Raw genomic sequence first — 25,789 nt, forward strand, 5'->3', positions numbered from 1 at the left:
CTCAACATATCAATTAGGTCACTTAACATACCAGTTAGGGAAAAAGGATAAAAAAACACATTTAGTAAGCCACATTGCAGGTCTGCTATAATACACAAAATAATGAAGGTATTTTCCTAGAGTACAACAATCAGTACTCTGCTCATCAGATTTTTCCTCGTGCAACAGGAAAAATCATTTCTGGGATTCTGCTCCAACGCCTTAGCAAGTGCTTTCGAAGTTCTCAGCGACTCCACTGGGAGAACTCCCGGGTCCAAGGACCGATGCAGAGGGCGTCCAACCTCCTCCTCTCCCGGTGGGCTTCAGCGCAGCCGCAGCCCGCAGCAGGAGCCACAGGGCTCCCACTGGCCCTAGGCACAGCAGAGATTGTTTTGCCAAGGAAAGGCGCTGTGTGGGCCGGGTTCGTTCTGGGCTCCCAAGGAGGCTTTAAAACCCTGTCCTTTGGGTCCCTCCACTCCCATCTTCTGCTTTCCTCGCAGGCGTCAGGCTGCGAGGAAAAGCCGCAAGCTCCGCCGCAGGCGGCCCAGCGTGGGCTCCGAGAAAGGGAGCCGTTAGGCGACGTCCCCGCGACCCCGCGCCGCCCAATCAGCGGGCGGCTTTCATCGGTTGGCCGCTCCTCGCGCACGCACAGCGGTTCCTTCAACGGTTTTTAGGGGAGCAGCGTCGAGGACCAGGCGCCTGCTGCTTGCGAGTCGCTCCTTCCCAGCCGCCCGCCAAAGCGCTGCTCCCCGCGGGAGCGGGACGTAGGAGGCGGGGCCGCCCCGGTCTCCCGGGCGCGCCTTGCTCTCGCTGTGCCGTTAGGCGGCTCTGAGACGCCGGCCTCGAGCTGCAGAGGACCGCGCCGCCTGGGCTGTGCGAGGAGAGGCGCGCTGGCGAAGATGGCGGGCGGCGGAAGGTGCGGCGCTGCCCGGCCGGCTCGCTTTCCCGTTCGTCCCTCGCGTAGCGCCTCGGGTGCGCGGCTGGCTGGCGGCTCGGCCTGGCTCTCGGGGAGCGGCGTCACCGGCGCGCCGTGCGAGGCCCTCGCTCCCCGGGCTTCCGGCTGCCTGGTGAGCGGGAGGAGAGAAGAGCCCGGCGGGCGCCAGGGTGCCGGGACGCCTCTCCGCGCTTGTGGCAGCGGCCCTCCGGGAGCGGAGGGGCGCCTTCTCGCGGTGAGCTGTGCAGCGACCTCCGTGGGAGAGCGGAGCGCGCCAAGGAGAAACCCTGAGGTTCAGAGTGGAGATCAGGCTTTGCTGTGTATAAGAACCTCTGGGCTTTTATTGTTCTTAGTTTATGGAAAAAGTTAAAATAGCAGGTAAAGAGCAGGCTTTTTGCTGGTAGCTTTTTAAAAAAAAAGATAATAAGGCGGGGGCTGGGGATTTAGCTCAACGCATAAGCGCCTGCCTTGCCAAGCACGTAGTCGTGAGTTCGATCCCCAGTACGGATAAAAAAATTTAAAAAAAGATAATAAAAATCCTAGAAACAAACCAGAACAAAGCCAATCAAAACAAAGCAGCACAATTGTTACAGAACTTCAAAGTGTTAGGTTTTCAGTGCGATAGAGAAGCAAAAGTCCAAAAAGAACAGGTTTATTGAGATGCGGATGTGGAAAGAAGCACACAACCAATTGGGCTGCTCTCATTCCACCAGAATAGGGGCCATAGGGGAGATATATAACCTTTGAGTGGAGGTGGTGCTTAGGGTGGGCATTGGTAATGCGTAAAGAGCTGATTGGAGTTTTCTTTTCGTGCAAACAGGAAGGGAGTTGCAATTAGGGCTGAAGAAGAAGCAGGAACGAGTAGGCGCTCCCACTTTGCCCTCTGCCATGTTAGACCATCGCCATAACCATACAGTAATTTATGCTAGAGCAAGAACCTTTCATTCCCCTCTTTGTATTGTTAGGAAAAGGACAAAGTCTCTCTCTTACTACTTCCCACTGAAAAGGAGTGCCATATTGGGGTGCAGGTAGGTTGACGGGATGATGGTTCATACCCCTATAGAAGCTGGTACCAGGTGTTTCAGCCAGGATAAGAAATCAATCACTGGTGAACGCTTGCATCTAGATTGGAGAAATAAAAACACAAGGTGCTATAAGAAGCTGATCACAATCATAATTAAAGGACCCAGAAAGGGTAGAAGGAAAGTGCCCTTGATCCAAATGTGTCATTCCATCAGGGCCATGGTGAGGAAGAATCTGAAAAATAAGCATGGGGTTGGGAGGGCTGGTGTTAGGAGAGGTAATTATTCTCCCATCTGAAAGGGTAGAAGTTAAAAGTAGGTAGATAGGGGCTGGGGATTTAGCTTAGCGGCATAGCAACCTGCCTTGCAAGCAGGTCGTGAATTCGATCCCTGGTACCGAAAAAAGTTAAAAAACAAAAGTAGGTAGATAGGGCTCGTCTTTGGTCCAGGAGTTGAGCTGAAAAGAATAAGCAGCATTACAATGCCAGGGATCAGGAACCAAATAGGGTAACTAAACATGACCTAGCCTGAAAATTGTGGCTGTGGGGCCTTGGTGAGATGGAGATGGGAGATAGGAGATGAGATGACCTCCCAGAATGTGTAGAATCTGGGGAGTTAGGGTTAGAAGGGGACCATGTAGCTTGAGTGATGTGGAACCAGGGTGGTAGTCCAGCACCCCTGACCACCATTGAAGTTCTGAGGAAGGCTGGGTAGGGACCACTCCATTTTAGTTGTAATCCTTGGAATGATTTCCTGTAACAGGACTTTGGTGTTATGGATTAAGAACTAGTGGTCAACTTAATGCCAGCTGGATTACATCAGCATGGCCCTGAGCAAAGATGCTCCAGGAAAGTTGCCAGCATAAATAGGTGGAGAAGGAGATTGTTAATGCGTTGATGCATTATTTATTGTACTGTGTTGAGGCATTGTGAGTTTTCCTACGAGTTGCTGTTTGAGCCATTGGTTTTCCTGGAGAAGCTCTGGTCCTCACATTGAGCATTGCTTTTTAGCTCCAGAGGGGAAGACGTGTGCCACTTGGTCTCCAGGATAAACTCGTCACATTGCCCTCCTGGCATGTACTCAATTGTGTTTGTCATTGGAGAAGCTCGGGGCCTCCATGTCGCTGAGGATGGCTGTGGTGCCTTTCAGGACAGCCCTGGTCTTTTTTGTGAGTGTGACTTTTTGGCTCCAGTGTAGAACCCTCATCTCACCAGCACAGCTTCTTCACTCTGCTGGCATGGACTTTCTGGCTTCCACCACTGACCTTTGGCCATTCCCAGCATGGATCTGTAAAAGAGACTGATGTGAGTCCTTTTTGTGGGCTCTGGACCTTCAGTTGGACTCATGGGAGGCATAGTCATGAGCTCTGGGTTTTTATCTGGACTCATGTGGGACATTGCTGTGGGATTTAGGCCCTTGACTAAATATTCTATGTTCTTGGTGTTGTGAATAGACTTCCTGCATTTTGTGTTAATTCCTGGTGACCATTATAAAAATATTATAAACTTCATGTCCTGATTCTAATTGTTCTCTGCACAACCCCTGACTACAATAGTAAGTACATGAGCAGTCTCCCTGGTTGTGGAAAAAGCTTTTATCCATCTGAAAAAGTAAAAACAAAGGTGAGAATATATTTGAGAGTTTTGTGGCAGGGCATGTGTATAAAATCTATCAGGGGTGTGTCTGAAAATTGATGAAAAGGAAAGGGGGGTGCTATGTGTCCCTAAGGAGAGGTTTTACTGTAGGGATGACAGGTGTAAGTTGTTGAGACCTCAGAGTGTCTGGTTCAGTCTACATAAACACAAGGAATAAAAAAGGGCATTTTTAACATCTCTGACTATAAAGTGAGTGGTGGAGGGAGGGATATGAGAGAGCATGTAAGGGTGTAAGGGTTTGGCATCTCTGGGTGGATTGGGGTAATGGCATTATTGACTACCCCAAGGTCCTGCACTAGACAATAAGACCCATCAGGCTTGAATACCAGGAGAATGGGAGTATTATAGGGTGAATGGGTAGGCTTAAGAAAACCATTGTCTAAAAGGCGCTTGATTATAGGTTTAAGTCCCTGTAAATGTTTGGGAGCTATGGGATATTGGAGAACACAAGGAAAAATTGAAGGATCCCTGAGATGAATTAAAATAGGCATGGCATGGGTAGCGTGGGTGGGATTAGAAGTATCTCAAACTATGGGATTAACCAGAGAAGAAGGGAGGGGAGGGGATGGCTTTGCAGCACACTATGAGGGTGGCTGGAGAACAGAGAGATAGTGAGAAGGTAAAGGAGAAAAGTTAAGCTTTTGAAGATCTCTACCTAAAAGGGATGTGGGATGCATTGAAATTGCTAGGAAGCTATGGGTAATGGAAAGAGTCTGGAACCCACAAGGAATAGGCCTTGTCTGCAAAAGCTGCGTAGGTTGACCATCAACACCCACTATAGAAACTAAGGACTTAATACAGGGTCCTGAAAAATCAGGAAGAACACTACACTATACATGGCCTCTATGTCCACTGATATAGAGAGTGTCTTACCTCAGACCTCCAGTGGGACTTGGGGCTCTGAGAAGGATACCTTAATGGAGGGCTGTGGACCCCAAGTCCCATCAATCTTCAGCAGCAAGTCCCAAGTAGATCAGTCAGCAGTGAATCTGATGGTGATGAGATATATGAGATCCAAGGAGTTAGAGGATGGCTAGGACAGTTGCTCTTCCAGTCTCCCTTGAGATTGCAATAGGGGCAAGGCCCCAGAGGAACACCAGGCTTGGGGCACTCTCTTGCCCAGTGTCCTTTGTTGCACTTGAAGTATGGTCAGGGAGGGGTTCAGGCAGCTTCACCTTGTCTTGGTTTACCTGTCTCAGAGCTCCAAGTGTCACTGCTGGAAGATCAGATTATTTTTTCTTTTGATTTTTATCTCTGTTGTTGAAAATATGTAAACCCATATTAAGAAGGTCTTTCTGTGGGGTTTAAGGGCCAAGTTTAGCCTTTTGTCTTGGGATCTGGCCCACAGTTGAAGGTATCTGTCTCCTCCATAGTCACAAGACCTCTGGTTTTCTGTGTTGGCTATTTTGAGGCCCTAGCCTGGTCTGGCTGCCTATAATAACCCAAAGCACTGTGAAGAATAATGGGCAGAAACTGATCTGACAGGCTGAAGGGAGTTGAAGTTGTCGAATGGCAGTCAGGGATACTCTGTAGAGCTTTTAACTAGTGGCCCTCAGGAGACAGCAGGCATTTTTATACAGCTTTAAGTCTAAAGGAGACAAATGCAAAACATCAATTAAGTATGCAGAAGTCAAGTAATACAATCAACAGGTTATTTATTATGAGTATAATTTTAGTAATGGCTTCCCATAAGGAGGATAAGAATAAGGTTCAGGGAATTTTAGAAACTGGTGTGTCATTCATTTGTCATATACACATTTAGCTTTTAAATTGTGTAAGTACTTCCTATGCTATTAGAATGTCTAATGCCATCTGATTTGGAGGATGCCATCTGATTTTGGAGGATGGCCTGTTTTATTAATTTTACCTTTTTATTTAGGAGAGAGATCAGTTGCAGTGTCATTTAATACCAGTTGAGTATAGTTAAAAGAATCCAAAAGGAATTTATAATTATCTCTTAATTTTAGTTGTTGAACATCCAGAAGATTGGTAACAGTACAGTACAATAGAGGCATTAAGCTTAACATAGAACATTAGATGGAACTATTATTTTCTATTAACCATGGGTGTTTTAACATTTGAGCACTGAAGAAATTTGTGACATTATTTGGACTGCTCACTATTTAAGCGTCTCTATAACGTATACAGTACATAAACTTTTGTTTAAAAATTATTATTTGACTGGTGACCTTACGTTGGCCTGACTTGAAGTTTCCTGGCTAGAGCACAAGAAAAAGGCAGATGTTTGGATCTGAAAGAAAATACTTGTGATAAACAATCCCAATTTTATATATGAAGGCATGAATATACTATCAGATCAGCAACAACGAATTGTCTTAATTATGTGAACTTTAGTTGAAGTGTCTCCCATAAGGCTATGGAGATTATGGAGCCTCTGATTAATAAACAAGGACTGGTTAAAGTTACCAGGTGGCCACTTTTTTATTCAACAATTAAAGTCCTACCCAATGTCTCTTCACCCCAAGGGATTTTTGTTTAAGGAATTCTAGCATCATTTTGACCAGTTGGCTACCTAGGTGGAAGCATGTTTTTTTTTTTTTAATCTATAACTCAACCTGATTAAATGATGTGAAATTGTAAAAGAGGAAGAAAAAAATTGTTGAACTCATAAAGGAACAGATGTTTACAGAGCAGGCAAATGGACAAACAGACAATAGATATATAGACTGACAATCATCTTACAAAATCAGAGTGACTCAAATATATTTGGCCAATTTGAACTATAATAAATAGACTAGTGTGAACCTTTTTGTGGATTAATTAATAGAGATATCTTGAAATAAGAATGGCAGCAAAGGAACCTAATTTATGTTTTGATTCTCCTTTATGTGAGCTGCAGCAAGATGGTTGCTGAGAATCATGCAGCTTGTTGGAATGCTGGAATGCATGCAACTCCGTATGGTGGGCCGGTGGAGAAAATGGCAACACGGGGAAGAGGAAAAAGAACCCTCCAGTGGCATAGATGGCTCAGGTGGATGGGATTGAGAAATTGAAGTCTGGGGAGAGAAACTAAGGGAAGGATTAGAGGCCACTGGGGGTGAGGAAAGGGGAGAGGATGGCGCAGGAGGCATAGAAACCTCTGGCTGAGAAAGCTGTGGGATTTGGTCTTGGAGATACAGGGGATGAGCGTTAAAGACAGGAGCCACATCATCTAAGGAGCCTGGTAGGGTGGGAGGGAGAGTTATGGGTGGAACAGAGTGAGCCAGAAGTATTTGGGCCATCACAGAGGACAGAGTGGGAGGAGGACACATCCTTAAAGTAGAAAAGACCTATAGATGAAGGGTTTCTGCCAACTTGCTGTCACTGTGACAAAAGCATAAAATAAAAGCATAAAAAAACCAAAAAGTTTTTTGGTTTTTATAGCCTTCTTGAGGCCAAGAGCACCAAGGTTATGAACCAGGAACCCCAGAAGTGTTTTTTTCGGGGGACAGGAAATAGTATTCCCCGTGACTGAATTAAAAGTGAACAATTTTGCCTCAGGATGTAAGAGCTCTAGCCCCCCCCCCAACATGAAAATTGTCCCAGATCACACTTAACAAAAGAGATCATCACCTATTTTGAAAGTATGACACGGAAAGTCCCAACACCCATTCTCCTTGGCCTTCACCAAAGAGTGCGGGGCGGGATCCCAAGGAACAAAAATAACAGTTTTGCCTCAGGCTGTAGGGCCTTAAGGAGCATGAAAATGTTATCCCTGGGACGGCAGGGAAGTTTTTCTGCAGCAAGCTTGCAAATTTTAGGACAGCAGGATAGGTTTTCCACTGCAAGCTTGCGAATTTTAAGAACGGTAACAGAAAACCCCAGACCTGTGATGAGTGAGGAAGGTCGCTGTTCCATGCAGTGCCACTCACTATGCCTTCTCGGTCAGAGAACCATTAATGTGAGGGATTTTGTCACAATAGAGAAGCAAAAGTACAAAAAGAACAGAGATGAGCACGTGGGAAGGAGCATACCACCCACTGTGGCTGCGCTCTCATTCCACCGGAATATGGGGGTGTGGGACATACGTAACGTTTGAGTGGAGGTGGTGCTTAGGGTGGGCATTGATGATTCAAGAGGAGCTGATTATAGTTTTCTTTGCATGCAAACAGGAAGGGGAGGTGCAATTAAGGCTGAGAAAGAAGCAGGAAGTGGTAGGCGTTTCCATGTTGGCCTTCTGCCATGTTAAACCATCGCCATAAATGTACAGTAATTTATACTAGGACAAGAACCTTTCACAAAGCAGGATGCTAGGAAAACAACTACCATAGTATATCTTGTTATCTTCACATTAGTTGTCCATTCTGTCACATATAGCAAAATCAAACCAAAACAAAACAATAAAACCAATCACAACAAACGTTGAATAAAGCAAAACGATCAGAACAAAACAAAACAACAGTGAGAACAATATTGGACTTCAAAGACAGTGGGAAATCCCTGATAGCAAGTGAGGTATGAAAAGCAGCTAAATGCTTGTATTGTTTGGTTGATTTTGCAAGTCTAGGATTGGCAGTGTGAGCATCTATTGAAGGATGGCAATATGCAATATAGAGCAGGTTTTTGGAAAAGGACCATGTGCTCTACTGGAGAGAGAAAACATTTTAATTTGTGTTTGTGTGTGCATGTGTGTACTCCTGTATTTTGAACTAACACACAGGAATTGCTAATAGCTTTGTTTCTATTGATGTTCTATGGAAAGTATATAATATATACCACATTTTCCTGGATACTTTTTCAGTGGAAAATTTTGGAGTTCCTGTGGGCTAATAGGATCTCCCTCCAGCCTTGGCTGATTATTAGTCTGCAGTTATAATACCAAGAGAGGGAGCTGCAAACCCCACACACCAGGAAATGGTATTTTGGGATGTTATCTTGATATGCCATACTTATACCGTATCTCCAAGAAATTAATCCCATCTTAAGGCACTTGAATGTGCTGAAGTGTCAGTTTGATTCACAGCTGAAGTAGTGGCAGTCACCGAATGGGAGTGATTTGAACAATTATTTCTGGTTCTTTTTCTCCATTTTCTTTTTTCCTTTTTCTGTTTCTTTTTGAGGTAGTGGGGACTGAAACCAGAGCCTGCTCACTGAGCTCAGCTACGCCCTTCTTCCTTTTGTATTTGGCCCAGGGTTTCCTGAAGTTGCTGATGAGGTCCACCTGCTGGTCTTGAATTTCAGCCTCCTGCTTCAGCCTCCTGGAATACTGGGATTAAAGGTATATGTCATGATGCCTTGCATGGTGCTACCCAGGTTTCTGAGGGCAGATGTGATGCAGAAAACATGATGCTTTAGGGGACAATGCTTGCAGGCCAGTTGAGTTACTGAGAAAGGTAGGATCAGGTTTTGGTGAAATTCCTTTTGGTGCACCCTATCCTGGATCCTGTAGATGCTTGAAGAGTAGGCTGGCCAAGTGGTGACTTGAAACCCAGGCCACACCGTGACAATCAGTAGTCCCTGATCTCAAGATGATCACGTGGTGTTTGGGAGAAACTTAGTGGAGGGATAGTTCACTGTTTATGTAGTCTTTTTCCCTCTCACTGTAGCAATCTGAGATAAATCAGACATTTTCCCCTGTTACTGAGTAGCTGACTTGTAAAAGTTGTTTTTTCTATGAAGTATTTATATTTTATGGTTAGTTTTGTTGATAATTTACTATGTTACAATCTTGAAGTTATGTCCTTATATGAACTCCTTATGATGAATGTTATGTACTAACGGAAATAAAAATTAAAATGAATTAACTTTTAGAGTCTATCACCTTTCTTTTTTCTTTTTTTTTTTTTTTTGTCCTTTTCGTTTTTATCGGTACCAGGGATCGAACTTCACGACTGCCTGCTTGCTTATGCCGCTGAGCTAAATCCCCAGCCCCTCACCTTTCTTTTATAAAGATACTTATATCTCAAAGAGCCCAATTTTCTGTTAGTGAACCGAGGTCCCACTCAGCATTCTGTGTTTTCAGAGCTATTATGCATCCCTGATTGGGTTTGAATTGCCTTTGCAAACAGTGAGTGGTCGACGTAGTAAATGCATATCCATTCTTCTTTGGTCTGTGTCTCCATTTTCTTTTTCTTTTTACAATGCTGAGATTGAACTACACCCTTTGCACAGAGCTCCACCCCTAGTCCTTCTTAAATTTTTAACTTTATGACAGGTTTTCACTAATTTTTCCCAGGCCGGCTGGAACACGGGGTCCTTCTGCCTTGTGTCGCCGAGTGCTGAGATTAAAGGCGTGTGCTATCACACCTGGCTTATGTCTTGAGTCCTAAATCAGTATCCATTCAAAGTGAAAACATGGGCAAGAAGTTTGGCCTGTCTTTTGAATACCAGAGGTTTGTTCAGGAGGATAAAACTTAGAAGTTGAGTAGCAAATTATGAAAAATGTCAGAAGGTTGTTGTTTTGTTTTTTTTAAGGTCAGTTGAAGTGAGGGGTTAAAGCTGTTGGGGCTAGTGTTACATTTGGATGCTGGGCTCTGGACATGAAGAGGACAAAGTGCCTTCTGGCCAGCAGTTTTGTTCAATTACAGGTAAATAATTCTCAGTCATAAAACTACCCCAATCTGACACTGCACAGAAACTGTTGTAGACTTGTTTGGTTTCCTCACTAGTGGGTAAAGTCCAATTTGTTTCTTAAATTTGCGGCAGTGCAGTTCAGAATCTTTTTCTTGTACGAAAACTCTAGTGCTTTTGTTGCATTTATTACACAGATGGATCTATAAAAAACAATAATGAATTAACTCACCCTATGAAATTAAAAAAACTTCACGTCATTTAATTTTAAATATTTTTGTGTATGTTAGTTGGATGTGAGAAAGCAGTATTCCCAAAACCCAAGAAGTGAGGGTTTCTTTGTTTTACTTCACTGTTTTTATATCTAGTTTGAAAATAGAAACACACCAAATAGTTAGCTTAAAAGTATACTTCTAGGAGTTTCAAGTTTGGACCTTTCTTGGACAGTTTCAGGAAGAAGTATAAGTTTTAAGTGAGATGTAGCAAGTGGTACCTGCTGAAGAGTCCCCCTGTCTGCAGTGTGAAGTTCTCACGATTTATGACTGAACTTGGGTATGTCTTCCAGAAATCTGGCACTCTCCCATGTGGAATGGTCCAGGTGAATGTTGTACAAGGGTAAGGGCAAGAACAGAAAGACCCTTTACTGGTATCTGTACCATGGTGTACCTAAAACTGTCCATGACAGAGGGAAGTGGAGACTCACTGTTCTGAGGATCAGCCATTCTGGCCAAGGTTCATGCTTGACATGTGGATCGTGTCAGGGAAGCTCAAGCACTGTATATTGTTAGGGTTGGTGGTGGATTTCTCAGGCACCCTCTGAACTGCACTTCTCCTTTGGCAAAAGAAAACTGAGAGGGTGACAGTGGGTGTGCTTATTTCTAGTAGGGTCTTTGTTAGGGGGACAACTTTAACTTCACCTGCTGAAGGGGATGAGATACTATTTTCAGTATCATGTCTGTTCATAAATAGGTGAGCACATTCTTTGGGAAAGCAAGGTTGCTCTTAGGCAGAGGTGGTGTAACCAGTTCTCTCCTCCCTTTGGGGACTTGTCCTCAGGGTGGTAAAGAACGATGTCCAGAGACACAGCAAGGAGACAAGACCTGAATGTAGTTCATTAGAACAAAGAAAAGCTCACTCTAGCTGAGGGGGTCCAGGCAAGGTCAGCGAGGAGGTGCCAGGTTTAGGGGTTCATACGCAGGCTTTAATGAGCTATTTTGGTTGGTATGCAAAAAATAAACAGTGTCTTTGCTGCTTTTAGCTAGGCCTCTCATGTGAGGGGAACAGATCTGCCCTCTTCCTGCCCGCTAGCTTCCTGGGGCACAAGGGCTCTCTCTCATTGTGTTTTAAGTTTCCCAGGGTTTATTTTGACTTACTCTGATCGCTGTCCTAGCTGCCTTCTGTTTGTCTGTCTCACAGTCCCTGAAGGAGTGCCCAGGGGGAAGTACACTAGCTCATTCACGGTGTGACTGCTACTGTACCACACCCCTGGTCGTGTCTCCGCCACTAGGGTCTAGCTCACCGTGGTCCTCTTCATCACCCTTCTCTCCATGTGTCGTACGTGGCTCAAGTGTCATTTCACTGGTACAGGTTTGTAGGACAGTGTATGGGGACAGTGACTAAGTTCACTTTATTGAGAGCGAAGTGATGGCACAAGGTTAAAAGTGTGTTGCCTCCTCTCAGGCAAGTGATATGATAGGTGAACAAGGGCGAGTGTTTGGCAAGCATGGAGTCCCGTGTCCTTGAATCATAAGTATGTCAGGCTGGCTCTTGAAAGTACTTTCTGTGCTCCAAAATGTGTTGTCAGTGTGGCCTGTGATAGAAAAGTAGCTGTTGTCCCAAACATACATTCTTTCTCTTTTTCCACATTTACTGTGAGGGGCACACTAGGAAACGGAGATTGATCCACTGCAAATGGGAAGGGGACCAAGAGATGGAGAGAGAGTGAGGAGAGGGGAGGGGGAGGGGTGGAATGGAAAATTAGATGGCTTAAGATACGATACGCATGTGTATCACCTCCCCACAGTAATGTGGTCACTAGGTAAAGGTTAAAAGTTACAGAGGAGAGTCTGAACATGAAAGGGCCCTTAGGACAGAAGAATTCTCACACTCAGGGATCAGCCTAGAAAAGTCAGGACCTGCTCCTCTAATATTCAGCCCCCCACAATCTGTGGCTCACCCCGAGAGCACCACACAGTCCCCACGCCATCTCATGAGACACCTCACTCCTGCCTTGTCTACTTCCTGCTCCTTTTGCAGACAGCCTTCTCTCCACTGGAGCGCCTGTCACATACAAGTGATGTGGTGACATAGCGGCTGTCTCACAGAGCGAGCTGAACACCGTGGGCAGATCTCAGTTGGCTGCTCTTCATTCCTTCCCCAGGTAGGAAATGCTTTCCTTGGAAATGCAGAAGCTTATTTTTACCACATATTGGTCCCAGAAAAGGTTTTTATTGTTCTTGGGGAGCAGATAATGGATAGAAATTCCTTGGCTGTGTCATTCTCTGTAATCATACAGAATGCTATAAGACAGCAAAGGAAATTTGAATTCTGAGGCCAGTTTTGTCTTAAATAAAGGTAGCGTTATAGATGAAATGACAAAAACCATGTTGTTTTTTAACTTCAGTAGCCAAAGTGCATGGCAGTTTCATAGTTTAAAAAAAAATATTAAACCTGAAAGCAGCTTGTCCCTTTTTCAACTCCATAGTTTTCACAGACATTGAAACTCAAACAGAGAGGACAGAGCTGAGGTATAGCTCAGTAATAATGCAGTTGCCACATGCATGAGGCTGTGCCTTTGCCCAGCAAAAGGTATTTACATAAATGTGTATTTTTAGATTTCATACATATGTGAAAAAGGTATCAGTGATAAGGCGCCTTTAAGATCAGTATCTATTCTAGTGATAAACTGCCTGTTAACTGTGAAGGACATCTCTTGGAGCATTCAGGTGAGCACACAGCCTCAGGAGAGATTGTGTATACAATCAGTTTTCAGACAATCCCCAAGTTTCCTTCTAGGGTTACTGCAGGTTCTGTATAAATGATGAGCCTGAAATTTTTCTGGCACTCTTAATTGTGACTTCCAACCTGTAGAACTGTGAAAATAGCTGCTTACTTAAGCCATCCAGTGTTTATAGCCCAAACTGCTAAGACCCTGTCCCTGGGATTAGCTGGGAATGTGAATCCTAAGCCTGCCTTTAAGCTGCAGCAATAAATGCTGTTAAATGTTTCTTTGGTTTTGTTGTTAGAATTGTGCCATGAACATTGCCTACCACTGACCTTTGTCCCCAGCCCATTTTCTGTTTAAGGAGAGAGAATTTGTCACTAATTCAGGCAGGCTGGCCTTGAACTTGGATCCCCTGCTTTATTGCCCAGATGAGCTAGGACTTCAGGAGTGTGCTCCTGGCTATGGCTGAGCTTACACTATTAATAGGTTTGTGTAATTCTTTTGTTGTTATATTCATGGGAAGTCATAAAGGTTGGGTAGCAAGGATTAACATGTTTATTGAAGGAGTAAACACTTTGACATCTGTAGGCTCGGGAAATAGGTTACTGTAATATTTTTAGCCAAAGCACCATTTTTGTTTGTTTTTTTGAGACAGAGTCTATGTAATTCAGGCTGGCCTTGAACTCCAGGTAGCCCAGGCTGGCTTTGAACTCATGGTGATCCTCCTGCTTCAGCCTTCTGAGTGCTGAGATTACAGGTGTGCGCCATCCCAAAGCACCCTGGGAATTCCTGTCTGCCTGAGAGGGAGCACAAATCTGAGCAGTGGGTTAAAGACCCAGGATTGTTTGTCTTTTTCTCTGTGGTCTCGTCCCAACACCACACCCTTTCCTCTAAGACGTTCTCCTCCTGATTCTTAAGCAGAAATGGATGGTGATCTCTATTGTTTTCAGGAGTCACCAGGATGCCAGAAGCCTGGAGCCCCAGGACTATGAGAGTGGCTTTGCACATGCCCCAAACACTGTCAACCGGAGTCAGCTTCCTGAGAGACTGGACCTGCCCTGCTGCCCGCGCAGGCCCTGGAAGATCACCCCACAGCCCTCTCCGCTGGTGAGAATCTGATGGTTGCGCTGTTGCTTTCTAAACACAGGGACGTGAGTTAGTGACCAGGATGAGAGCCCTGACATGGACAAAGTCGATGACATGGAAGAAAACCTGGGAAGCAGTGAGGAGAGGAGAGGAGAGGAGAAGAGAGGAGAGGAGAGGAGAGGAGAGGAGAGGAGAGGAGAGGAGAGGAGAGGGGAAGAGAGGAGAGGAGAGGGGAAGAGAGGAGAGGAGAGGAGAGGAGAGGAGAGGGGAAGAGAGGAGAGGAGAGGAGAGGAGAGGAGAGGAGAGGAGAGGAGAGGAGAGGAGCAGCACCCCTTCTCCTCAGGAAGCACAGGCCCCTGGATTGTGAGGACACCTTTCAGTCCCCCACAGCTCGGCTACTTTCACCTGCATCATGAAGATACACCGCAGGAAGCAGACAAGGGGAACAAGAGTGTGCATTTCATTGCAAACAATGGGAATAGTAGAGCTGGAGCTTTCAAACTGCTTCAGTTCTGGGATGAGGTTATGTTTTCAGCGAGGGGCCACAGGGCGGGTTTCCTTGGAGGATGAGGAACCTTTTTTTGGGGGGCTGCTGGTGGGCTGCTGGTGGGCTGCTGCCTCTCACTGTCCTCCTCAAACAAGCGAGGACTATTTCAGAGCCAGCAGAAGGCCTGGCTCCAGTCCCTACGGTTGTGGTTCCAGTGTCAGACTGAGTATCATGTCCTGAGTGTCCCAAGGGGACCGAGCAGGGCTTCTTGGTGCTGGTCTTCGGCATCTGCCGGAAAAAGCAGGATGCATGAGATGAATGTAACGGCCATCAGTACACCTGTGTTCACTCATCTGTGGGATGCAGATCCTTCCATTGAAAGGACCTAACTGTAATTGCTCAGTTTCAACATCAACAGGAAAGCCCAGATATCCTCAAACAATTGTTGTTTTGGGAGTAGCGGGGGGATAATAGCCCTTGTCTTTCTTCCCGGGCTCCCTTCCTCTCCCATTTGTCCTTGGTGCTCTTCCCGAATCTCCTCCATGGCCCCTGTCCTCCCTGTCCTCCCTGTCCTCCTCTCCCCTGTGCACCCTGTCAGCACCCAGGGTCCAGCCCTGGTAACAGGCCCAGCAGCTCCACCGGGCTGGTCTTCTCCTCTCCTGGGAGCCCCTGTGCTCACCTCAGCAGGCTCCTCTTCCTGGATCATCGTCAGCATCCCTGGGACGCAGATGACATATGCATGATCCCACGGTTTGCAGGGGGCAGCTCCTGGAGTGTGTGCTGTTCTTGCCGAGGGACCTGAGCTGGAGGAGAAGGGCAGCCGCTGCCCAGCTGGGAATCTTCCAGTTTTTCCCAGAAGAGGAGGGCATCAGCTTTGTGGCAGCGCTGACTCTGAGTGTCCAGTTCCTGATGTTCCTGGCTGTTCTGTGTTTCTCCTGGCTCCTCGTGGTTTTCACTGTGCTGTTTTCCATCGTCCTCATTAGATGGACAGTACCAGCATGGTGGCATTGGGTCTTGCGCTCACCCGAATAGGTTCATGAAGCTGTGTATACTCTTCGTTTCTGTGGGTCTCTTCATGGTTCTTCTTTTCCATATACACTTTTTTTGTTCTGTTGACTCAGGTGGTCCCCTATAACCCTGTTTTTCACAGTTTTCAGTTGGTTTATCGACTTCCTGACCTTCATCTTTGCTGCTCTTGCTTTCTTCCTTTTCCTCCTCGGTGTCACCATCCTCATGTTTGTGTTTTTCAATGGATTGAGGAAGAACAAGGTGAAATTCAGGCCCACCATCCCAGGGGTCGATCCATTGCCCTCTTGTATATCTGCTGGTCATTGGTGGTGACCACTGGATCGGCTGCTGGGCCTTCACTGTTTGAATCTGTATCCTGATCCTCTTCCGTGTTAATGCTTGATGTCCACATCCAGCTCAGGTTATCCTTGGTGTCACATTTCTTGTCTATGCAGCTTCCTAGAGTTTGTGTGTTCTCTTGTTCTTCGACAGGAGGGAGTTTGGTGACAGAAGAACCTACAGCACATCCTTCATCAAAGGTTGTTATGTTACAGTGACAGCTGTATCCTTTGGAAGAGGGCTTGGCCTCTTTGTGGAAGGTGTGGGAGGCAGGGAGGTCACCTCCTGCGATCTGCTCTGTTGAGTTAACTTTCCAATGGGACTGCTTTGAATCTGAGGTGTTGCTGCTGGGCTCTGGGGTTGCCATGAAAAGTTGTGAGACTTCAGAAGAAAGTGAAAAAAAGACAGGGAAAACAAGAGTCATATTCTTAGTTAATAAAATTCAAGAATCTGTACACACACACACACACACACACACACTTAAACACACATGTTTCCAGTCTGCAGAGCCCTGCCTTTGCATCTGCTCACCTGAAAGATCAACTCTCAGTCTCTCATTCAGATGAAGAGACCTCAGAAATCCTTGAGAGTCTGAGTCTCTGTGGCCAAGAGAAAACAGAAATCTGTGCTCTGTGAGAGAATTACCATGGCAGTATTGGAGCCAAGTCATCATGGGAGATGGAAGGGGAGGAAAGGGGCCGAGGACCTGAGGGCCTATTCACTGTCTTCTAAAATATCCTGTGCACACAGCATTTAGGCTAAAGAACACCTGTCCTGCCTGCAGAAGCGTAAGTGACATGCAGGTCGCTGTGCTGTGTTACAGTGGGTCTAAGAAGACCCACACCCTCAGGGCACTCTGGGCCTCTTGGAGAAGACACACATCATCTGAGCATTGTGGTCAGGGGGGAAGTGCAGTGGAAGAGCTTATAGATGACATCGTGAGCAACCAGAAGGGCGGCTCTTTCAGGCAGGCTGGGAGTGCATAGGAGACCAGGAACACAGCCCTGGTGATGCCTTGGAGAGGAAGTGATGGAGGAAGCAGTCAGGAGGCAGGCATGATGCCACAGGCCTGCAATCTCAGCTCTTGAGGGGCTGACGAAGGAGGAGCATAAGCTCAGGCCTACTAGGCCACGTAGTAAGACCTGGTCTCCAAACAAATCCCAAGTACACAAGACGAGGTAGTTGGTGTGATCAGGGGTGGGCTGATTCCTGTGTCCTTAATTTGAGTCCCTGTCTGTCCTTGTATTTCTGTATGTGGGGCCTGTAGAAATGAGTTCATAAATACGGGACACTGGGGTGTTGTTACGAGAATCCATACCAAAGTGATTTCCAGAAAGTTCACATCCATGGACACAGTCATCATCCCACCAGCTAATGGCATATTTAGCATACCATATCCCATGATGCTCTAGCTATTAAATGGGTGTGGAAGAATGTGTGGTTGCACAGACACACTTTTCTAGGTAGTAGTGCCTTGATCTGGAGGCTGCCTAGCTGCTAAATAATTTACAGAATTCTTTGAGATCACGGGACGTATCTCCATGTTTCTGATTTATTCTGTGCCAAGTTGTGCAGGATAAAGACTATCCCTCCTGTTGGCAGAAGCATGAATGCCATAGGGTAGCTTGCTTTTGTTGTGGAGTCTGAGACAATCTATGTCATTGGGGAATTCAGAGCTTCTTTGTGGAGCTGCAGATCAGCACTCTAGTAGAGGACAGGGTGTAAGAGTAGCTGAACTTTCAAATAATGTCATTTGAGGATGTAGACGGGGACTTCATGTAGGCAGGAGTTAAGAGGAGAGCAGGACTTACCTCCTGAGAGACAGAAGTCTTCCAATCTCAAAACTTTCAAAGTAGTGGTGATACAGCCATGGTGGGGCACACCTGAGATCTTACCTGTTGGGGAGCTGAGGAAGGAGCATCGTGAGTTCCAGGGCAACCTGGTCTACATTGAAAGATCTGTCCTCCAGGAAAAGCAGCAGAAGTTGTAGGTGATATAGGAGAAATGTAACTCCCAACCTGTGGGATGTTAGATGTCTGAGTTTGTATCCTCTGAAATCAAAGAATGACTTTCACTAAACAAGGCTGGTTAATAGTAGAAGGGGTTTGTTAAGAGATAGCTCCTGAGAGACAGGAGGGGTCCTGAGCAGGTTGTTGCCAAGGTTCTCTGTCAGGGGTAAGTTAGCAAAGTCACAATGTGGGTATAACATAGGTCAAACTACAACCTATAGGGTAAGCATTGTAGCCAGTTAGCTAATACTCATCTAATAGGAAAATGAGTCACATAGCAAGGGCACATGGGAAGAACAAAGGCACTTGGGAAAGGATGGATCTGGACACCCGCCACGCCCACCCTGGCAGCTGATGCCTCTCTGGACTCACTTGACCAGGTGGTGCTAATTCCAGAATAATTCCAGCTTTGGGGAGGCCAGCAGGCCTGGCAGCTGTGTTCCTTTTGGAGGCCTGCCCTTCTTAGATGTGTCTCCACCCAGAGCTTGATGTGTTTATTTTTCTGCTAACTTCCTTGAGCACCTGCCCCCTCAGACCCTGTGTTAGTTTCTACCTAACTGAGCTTCCTGTAGCAGAGGTGTGTGGGGGAGGGTAGAGCTTAAGCCAGAATGCTCAGGCGAGGAGCTGATGTGTGGGGCGGTCCATGTGGTGAGGGACATGGCCATTGAGGTCTGGTGGCCTCTGTCCCCCTGCGCCTGGTGAGGAGCGTGGGTTGCAGCCCCTCATCCAGTGGAAATGGCAGTATTCGAGTATGAGGCGCCCTCACACACCGGGCCGAGCACCCTGAAATGTTTCCCAGGATTGAAAACCCGAATCCCAACACCACACCTCTTAGCCGGAACATGCTGGGGTCTGTCTGTGGGTTGCAGCAGAGGAGCCGGGCTGCCCTGGGCAGAGGGGTGAAGGGGCAGAGCATGGGCTGCCCCTTGGGGCTTCCGGGGTGAGGGAGGACCAAGGGCACGCGGTGTCAAGGGAAGTTCCTGTGCCTGCCCTTCAGGGTTCCCGCCCTTTCCTTACTGCCCCTCCAGGGCACCTTCACCCACATCCAGTGTGGAAGGTCGGGGGCCAAGCACCCAGCTAGGCTTTCCCGCAGCAGCAGCTGTTGGGCCTGGGCTGCCGAGCTCGTTCTCCAGGCTCTGTTTTCCTGGTGCATCCCTCTTCCTCGCTTGCCTCCCGTGTGGGGTCTCAGCCTGAACCCCTGGCCAGAAGCCCCTTCTGTGACTCCTGCTTCGTGACCGCACCACCTGTCTTTCAGCATCTCGGGGATGGGGCCAGGTTAGTGCTGTGGCACAGACATTCCCTCCCTGTGGGGCTGGGGCACAGCTTTGCGATTCCTCCCAACCTCTGGGGGTTTCCCTCCCCTCCCCTTGCCCAGAGTCTTTTCCTAAGTCTCCAGCGCCTGGCTCCCTCCCTGCAGCTGCTGTCCTGGGTCTCCAGTTACTTCCCTTTACCTCTGTGCCCTGCGTGGACTCCTGCTCACCTGGTTGGAGTGACCATTGCCGTCCTTACAGCCGTGGGGGCAGCGTTGCTTGGCGTGAACCAGTGAAGCTGTGTAGCGTGGTTTTTCTAAGTCCTTGTGACTGTGGTGTGGACCCTTCAAGGCCCGCTATCCCCACCTCTGAGGAGGTGTGCTTAGCACATGGGTGCATTGAAAGGTTTAGTATATGGGAAGCAGGGTTGTGAGGACAGAAGCAGCGCATCCTTTGGGAAGCCCTCTATTCCCTGCATGTTGCTCAGCATGCCTATTAGTCCACTGAACATGTCTTCTTTCATCCTGCATCAAGAAGATTGCTCCAGAAAGCAGACCAGAAGCACTAGAAGGTTAATTTTATTGAGAAAAAATGAACCTGTAGGAATTACAGAACTGGGTCATACAGTGTTAACAAGTCTTGTGGTTGAGGTTATGCTACTTTGCTGACAGTTTGTTGAGGGTGATTTTTGTGGGGGCTAAGAAACCTTTGACCATCACTCTCCCCAAAGAAACCAGATCTGTTTTTGTTGATCCAGCCCAAGGCCTGCCTGGATTTCACACCAGTGGTGAGGATTTGAACCCCTGTTGTGTTTTGGTTGCCTTGGGAATGGCAGACTGGGTGTGTGAGCACAGCGAGGTGTGGGCTGTGTTCACCTGGGAGGAGAGGGGCATAGTTAACAGTGAGGGGTGTTAGCCTGGTGGGAGTTCAGGGCCTACTTGGCTCCTGGGGCAGTCGGGAGGAAGCTGATGCTCAACCTCCCCTTACTGCTCCAGGAGACCGAGAGAGACGTCCTGCGTGTTTGTCTTTTACATTCATCTTTTCCCTTACTATAAGGAGGATGAGCTAGATAAATGTAATAACCCAGTAGTGCAGCCAGTATTTACTCATGTTTGGAACTCAAATCCTTTTACTACAGATAGCCCAACTAGTTTCAAAATCAACACTGAAGCACAGAGATCCTCAAAAAAAAAAAAAAAATTGTTTTCCCCACATCTCTTCCCTGACCCCTGTCCTTCTGTCAGCCCCAGGGTGCAGCCCTGGTTACAGAAGGTAGTGATGCCCACGCTGTCTGACCTAGCAGTCCACTGGGGGGCCTGTCCGCTCCTCTCCTGGGAGCCCCTTTGCTCACCTCAGTGGGCACCTCTTTGTAGGGGGTAGAAGGCATCCCTGGGTCTCGGATGATATTTTTATTTTCCAGTGGTTTATGCACGGGTGTGTCTTCACATGTACTGCATTCCTCATGATGTAGAGAGGAACTGCTGCCCGGCTGGAAACTTCCTCAGGTGATTCTCAGAACAGTAGGGCACTATCTTTGTCATTTTCTGAGCTTCTTCATCAGACACCTTATTTCATTCACCATTGTTTTGAATTTATTACTTCAGATTTTCGTTTTCCATTTTTTTCACCTCCCACAATGGATTCAATTGAGATGTTATCTCATGTTTGCCGTGTTTCTTCTTATGAAAAAGCATGAGAAATGGAAGAATTAAGATAAAGGAATTGAACTCAATCAGGGACAGGTTTTAGTGGAGGTGACCTGGACTATTGGCAGCTCGACCAGAGTGGTGGCATCTCTCACAGACTACAGACAGGGCTTCCTAGGGCTGGAAGAGGAAGTAGTGGCTGTCTGAGACAAGGCTGTTTTTCAGGCTGTAATCAGTAAGACCATTCTACTTGTGTTTACCTTTCCCAAGCAGGGCTGACAGGGCCTTGTTGGTCTGGGCCTGTGTACTCTGGGAAAGGGAATGTAAACAGCATTCATCTTAAGGGAGGAGAAACCCTGAAATAGCTGTAGCCTGTGATCTGGTTGATTATAGTGGTCTGGTTGCTTCATTCCAAACTCTAAGATTGGATAAAGGAAAATGGGTGTTGTGTTCTGTCTGGCTGCTTCATACTGATCAGTGGGGGTGATCAGGGTATCACTGGGTCTGAAGGGGAAGGATTGCCTTGACATGGTCCCTGGTGCCTGCCTGCAAGATGGCTGTGGTCCTATTGGTGAGAAATCTTTGAAACAAGTTAGAGAGGGTAAGAATAGACATGTAACCCCTGAAAGGAGGAATGTCATTAAAAAGGGGAGGATTCTTTGAGGTGCTGCTCCCCATGTCTGATCAACTGGGATTTATTAGTGTACAAACATTTTCTTGAAGTAAGGCACAAGTTCAGCAGCAGTGAGCAGGTGTAAACCTCCATAATTTTTGAGGCCACAGAGACAAGGGAGTCTAGCTGGTCTTGGCTTGTGATTAGCTGTTCTGAAACTTCCTCAAGGCTCAGAACAACAATGTAGATAGGAGACTTAATGTAAAGAGATACTATATCCGACATTGCCTGTCCTGGCCCCAGCCACGATTCCCAGGATGATAAGGAGGGGAATTAATTGCACTGCTGTCCTGAGCCTCCGATATGTGGCACCTCAAGGGATATAGGGTTATCAGGAGTTAGAGGCATGGTTAGAAAAGAGTACAATTTCCTCTTAGAGGGGTGGCAGAGATTGGCATTGGTTCCATAGACCAAAAAGAGGCCAGTCTTGCAAGAAAGCTGGGGAAAGTGATTGAACTGAAATATGAGGTTTCTTGTCCAGGTCTTCAGATGTTGTTCTTAGTGTGCCACTTAATAGAGAGTGTCCAAGTGGCCTAACTGTAAGGGGCTGTAACAGTCTAGGGGAGTTGTCACATAGGGTGTTTCTCAGGTAAGACTGAGATATTGATCGAAGTGGGTCCTTTAGGGGGTCAGGGATGGGGAGGCTTAGCCAGCTTTAGTGCACAAAAGTGTACCCAGTGGGGGGCCCTTGAGTTTAGCTGGTACTGGTTTTATGAGAATTATTTGATGTGATCTAGTGAGGCCCCTGTGTAGATCCAACCCTGCAGTGCAGAGGATAATTTGAATCCTTTGGGTAGTGGGACTGGCTTGGGTATGTGAGACTGGGCATATGACCACATTAATGTGTGGGATTGTGTTCAGCAGGGAGGAAAAGTAGGGGCCTTAAAGTGGGATTTTGGTCTGGTGGGAGGTCAGAGTCTAGTTGTCTGATAGTAAGGGGTCTCACATCAGCTCCAATGAACACAGCATGGTTGGGTTTATGGGGAAGAGCTTCACTGGAGGACAGCCAGGGCTGGAAGGTGAACCTAATGTTGTGTTTGGGTTGTGAGCTTAGTGAACATAGTTTAAAAGTCCCATTGACCCTTTTTTACCATTCTTGATGATGGGATGACAAGGAATATGGAAATTTAAGATTATGTTGAGGGGTTTTGCTAGGTGTTAGGGAATCTGAAATTCCAGTTTATTACCAGACTAAAAGAGAAACTGGGAGCCCAGACCTTGAGATGATCACAGTTAAGAGGATATTAGCTATGGGCATGCCCTTTTCTTAGTGGTAGAGAAGGCTTCCATTCATCTTGTGAATATGTCTGCTAATACTAGTAGATGATGAACACTTCTAATGGGTGGCACATGGGTGAAATCTATCTGTGGATCTTTGGCTGGTAGGTGACCCCCTGACCTGGTGTGTAGGAGAGTGGTGGGACTGAATAGTGGTCTGGGGGGAGATTTGTTGGCAGGTGGAGCAATCTGTTGATTGCTGATATAAAGTTTTTACTATTTCTGAGTTTAAATGAATGTAAGTTTATAGAAAGCAGATGCGGAGAAAAGATCCTGCATGGAAATGAGAGTGTAGTTCAGTAAGGAGAAGGCTCTGAGAAGCCTCAGGGGAGACTGCTTTCCCATGTAGGTACCACCAGGGCCCATGGAAAACAGCTTCCTATTTGCTCAAGTCTTGTTCCTCTTTCTTGGTACAAATTGGGATGGCTGATAAGGGACATAGGTGATGTTTGGAAGCCCATGGCCACTTGCCCAGCCAGGCCTGCTGCATTGTTTCCTTCAATGGCATAGCTCTTGTCCCTTTTGTGGGTTCTATAGTGTATTACTGCTACTTTGGCCAGGATAAGGGGCACCTATATTAGGACATGGATTAGTTTTCCACTTATGATGGGATTTTCTTTTGCTGTAAGAAGTCCCCATTCCAGTTGTATGCATTGGAGTGTAGGATGTCATAGGCCACTAGTAGCAAAGCTTTTGGGGACTGAAAGCCAAGCTTCTAAACCTGAAACCCCCTTAATTATCATAAAGTACCAATCCCACAATTAAACTGAATGCTGAGGTTTTAGTTTAGAAAAAGCAACTCATCCATTAACATCATTTGTCTTTAAACAAAAACACAATGACATGCATGCCAAAATTGTTGTATCCTCTTGGTTGAGCTTTGGTAGTTCATATGTTTCTAGAAATCTGTCCATTTCCTCTGTTTTCCACCCAGTGTGAGCCGAGATTTTCAAAGTAGGTATACATGATGTTTTGAATTTCCATGAGATATGTAGTAATTCCCTTTTTCGGTTCTTATTATGTGGATTTTGAGTTTTTTTCTTCTTGATAAGGTCGGCCAGGGGTTTATGAATTTTTTTATTCTCTCAAAAAACCAGGTCTTTGCTTCATTAATTCTTTATATTGTTTTTTTTAGTTTTAATTGCATTAAGTTTTGTTCTAATCATTACAATTTTCTCTCTTCTATGAGCCTTGGGTTTGACTTGCTCTTCCTTTTCTAGAAGCTGAGATATAGCATTAGTTTATTTATTTGTGTTCCTTCTGGTTTTCTTAATGTGACTATTTATTGCTATGTATTTGCCTCTTAGTTGTTTTCTTTTAGGGCTTGAAATACTTCATTCTAAGCTTGTCTTAACCTGAAGGTTTGTGCTGAAAAGTCTGCCGTGATTCTAATAGGATTTCCTTGGTAGCTGAGTTGTGTCTTTTCTCTTAACAGCTTTTAGTATTCTGTTTTTATGCTGTATGTTTGGGATCTTAATTATTACATGTCTGAGTGTAGATTTATATTGGTTGTGACTGTTTGGAGTTCTATATGCCTCACTTATTTGTATATCAGATTTTTTTCCCAATGTTTGGGAAATTTTCTGCTCTTCTGTGAATATTTTAGTCAGTCATTTGCGTTGACTCCTGCATCTTCACTGAAGCCTATGAGTCTTATATTGTTTCTCTTGGCATCATCTTGAAGCTGTTGGATTATCGTTTCATGCTGCTTTGTTGTTTTTTTATAAGTTCTACTCTTTCATGATGACTATCTGGGATCCTGTCCTCAAGATCTGAAATTCTATCCTCAGCTTCACTTAAATGGTTTTGCCAGTTTTCAATAGAATTTTTTGTTGGTCACAGGTGGGACATGGCTCAGTTGGAGGACAAGGATTAGGGCAAGCTCTGCCCAGTGTCCTCCATTGTCACATTAGAAGCAAGGCTGAGTTGGGTGATGGAAGGCCCTGTGGCAGGTGTGTTGGAGTGGTGGATAGTGGAGACAAGCTTTTGGCTTTTTAATCCAGTCTGCCTGTCCTTTTGAACTCATTGCTTATCCTCCTAGTTATATTTAAACCATGGAAATCAGCATTTATGAGCTTGTATCTAGGAGTCTGAAGTCATTTTTCTAGCTTTTGAAGCTTTCTTGTAATATGGGGAGTGGACTGGGAGATGAACAATAGATCTGCCTTTTTGTGAACTCAGGATTCACATTAGTATATTTTACCATAGCCTCTGTGAGGCAGGACATAAAAAGGGCTGAATTTTTATGAGATCCCTGAGTAATCTCTTTTAGTTTGTCTTAGTGTAATGCCTTATGCATATTTTTTCCATTCTGGCCAGGAGACATTTATTATGTGATCATGTTCCCAAGACCATGGTCTGTCTCTTGTATTATTGTGGGATGGGTAGGATTTGTTTTGGAACTGCTTGTGCTGCTGTTGTATCATATTATCTGAAATCTGATGGTTGAATTCATCTGTGTAAAATACTACTGCTGGTCAGATATGTTCCTGTAACAGAAAATACCTGCCTAAGCCTGTACACTTCAGTTTGCTAATTACTCAGGTAATAGTTCCTGTTCCAGTTTTGGTGCTCCTATCTCTTAGAAAGGGCTGGTCACTGTGATGAATAGCTAGTTGCTGTGATGCACACTGTGTAAACCAGCCCCCAGTTGACAAGCCATGTTGCCTCTGTACATCCTGCTTGCTTATCCCATATAAGCCCTGGACCACCAGAGATCAGAACCTGATATTCTGGGGATGATCCTGATCAGTGCCTGCCAATGTAAATAAATCTGACTCCAAATCCTTGGTGTTATTTTGTGTTTGTGCTTGTTATAGCATTCTCTTTCATCAGATGTAAGGAGAAAGGAAATAATTAAATAGATTTCTCACCATGTGATGCTGAATGCCTGGGTGATACAGAGGAATTAATTCCTATATTAAGTGGGATTTTCAAAGTAGGATCCCAGGTGCTGTTCAACGTGGGCC

General features: G+C 45.9%; 1 long non-coding RNA gene across 3 annotated transcripts in view; it reads left to right on the top strand.

Annotated features, from left to right (window-relative positions):
- The first annotated feature begins 204 nt into the window (after positions 1-204).
- LOC134474033 (uncharacterized) overlaps positions 205-25,789 on the top strand; it is a 28,770-nt gene continuing 3,185 nt past the window's right edge. Inside the window, exons 1-8 of one of the 3 annotated variants that reach the window (XR_010044589.1) lie at positions 205-1,148; positions 1,734-6,582; positions 8,723-8,808; positions 10,005-10,117; positions 10,548-10,652; positions 12,357-12,480; positions 13,995-14,151; positions 16,118-16,187. This is a non-coding gene — a long non-coding RNA (uncharacterized LOC134474033). Of the gene's footprint in view, positions 6,583-8,722; positions 8,809-10,004; positions 10,118-10,547; positions 10,653-12,356; positions 12,481-13,994; positions 14,152-16,117; positions 16,188-25,789 lie in introns of all 3 variants that reach the window. The other 2 variants (XR_010044587.1, XR_010044588.1) reach the window with 2 other exon arrangements.

The sequence above is a fragment of the Cavia porcellus genome, unplaced genomic scaffold (assembly GCF_034190915.1).
Source record: "Cavia porcellus strain 051 isolate PalLab524CR breed Dunkin Hartley unplaced genomic scaffold, mCavPor4.1 scaffold_29, whole genome shotgun sequence".
NCBI classification, from domain to species: domain Eukaryota; kingdom Metazoa; phylum Chordata; class Mammalia; order Rodentia; family Caviidae; genus Cavia; species Cavia porcellus.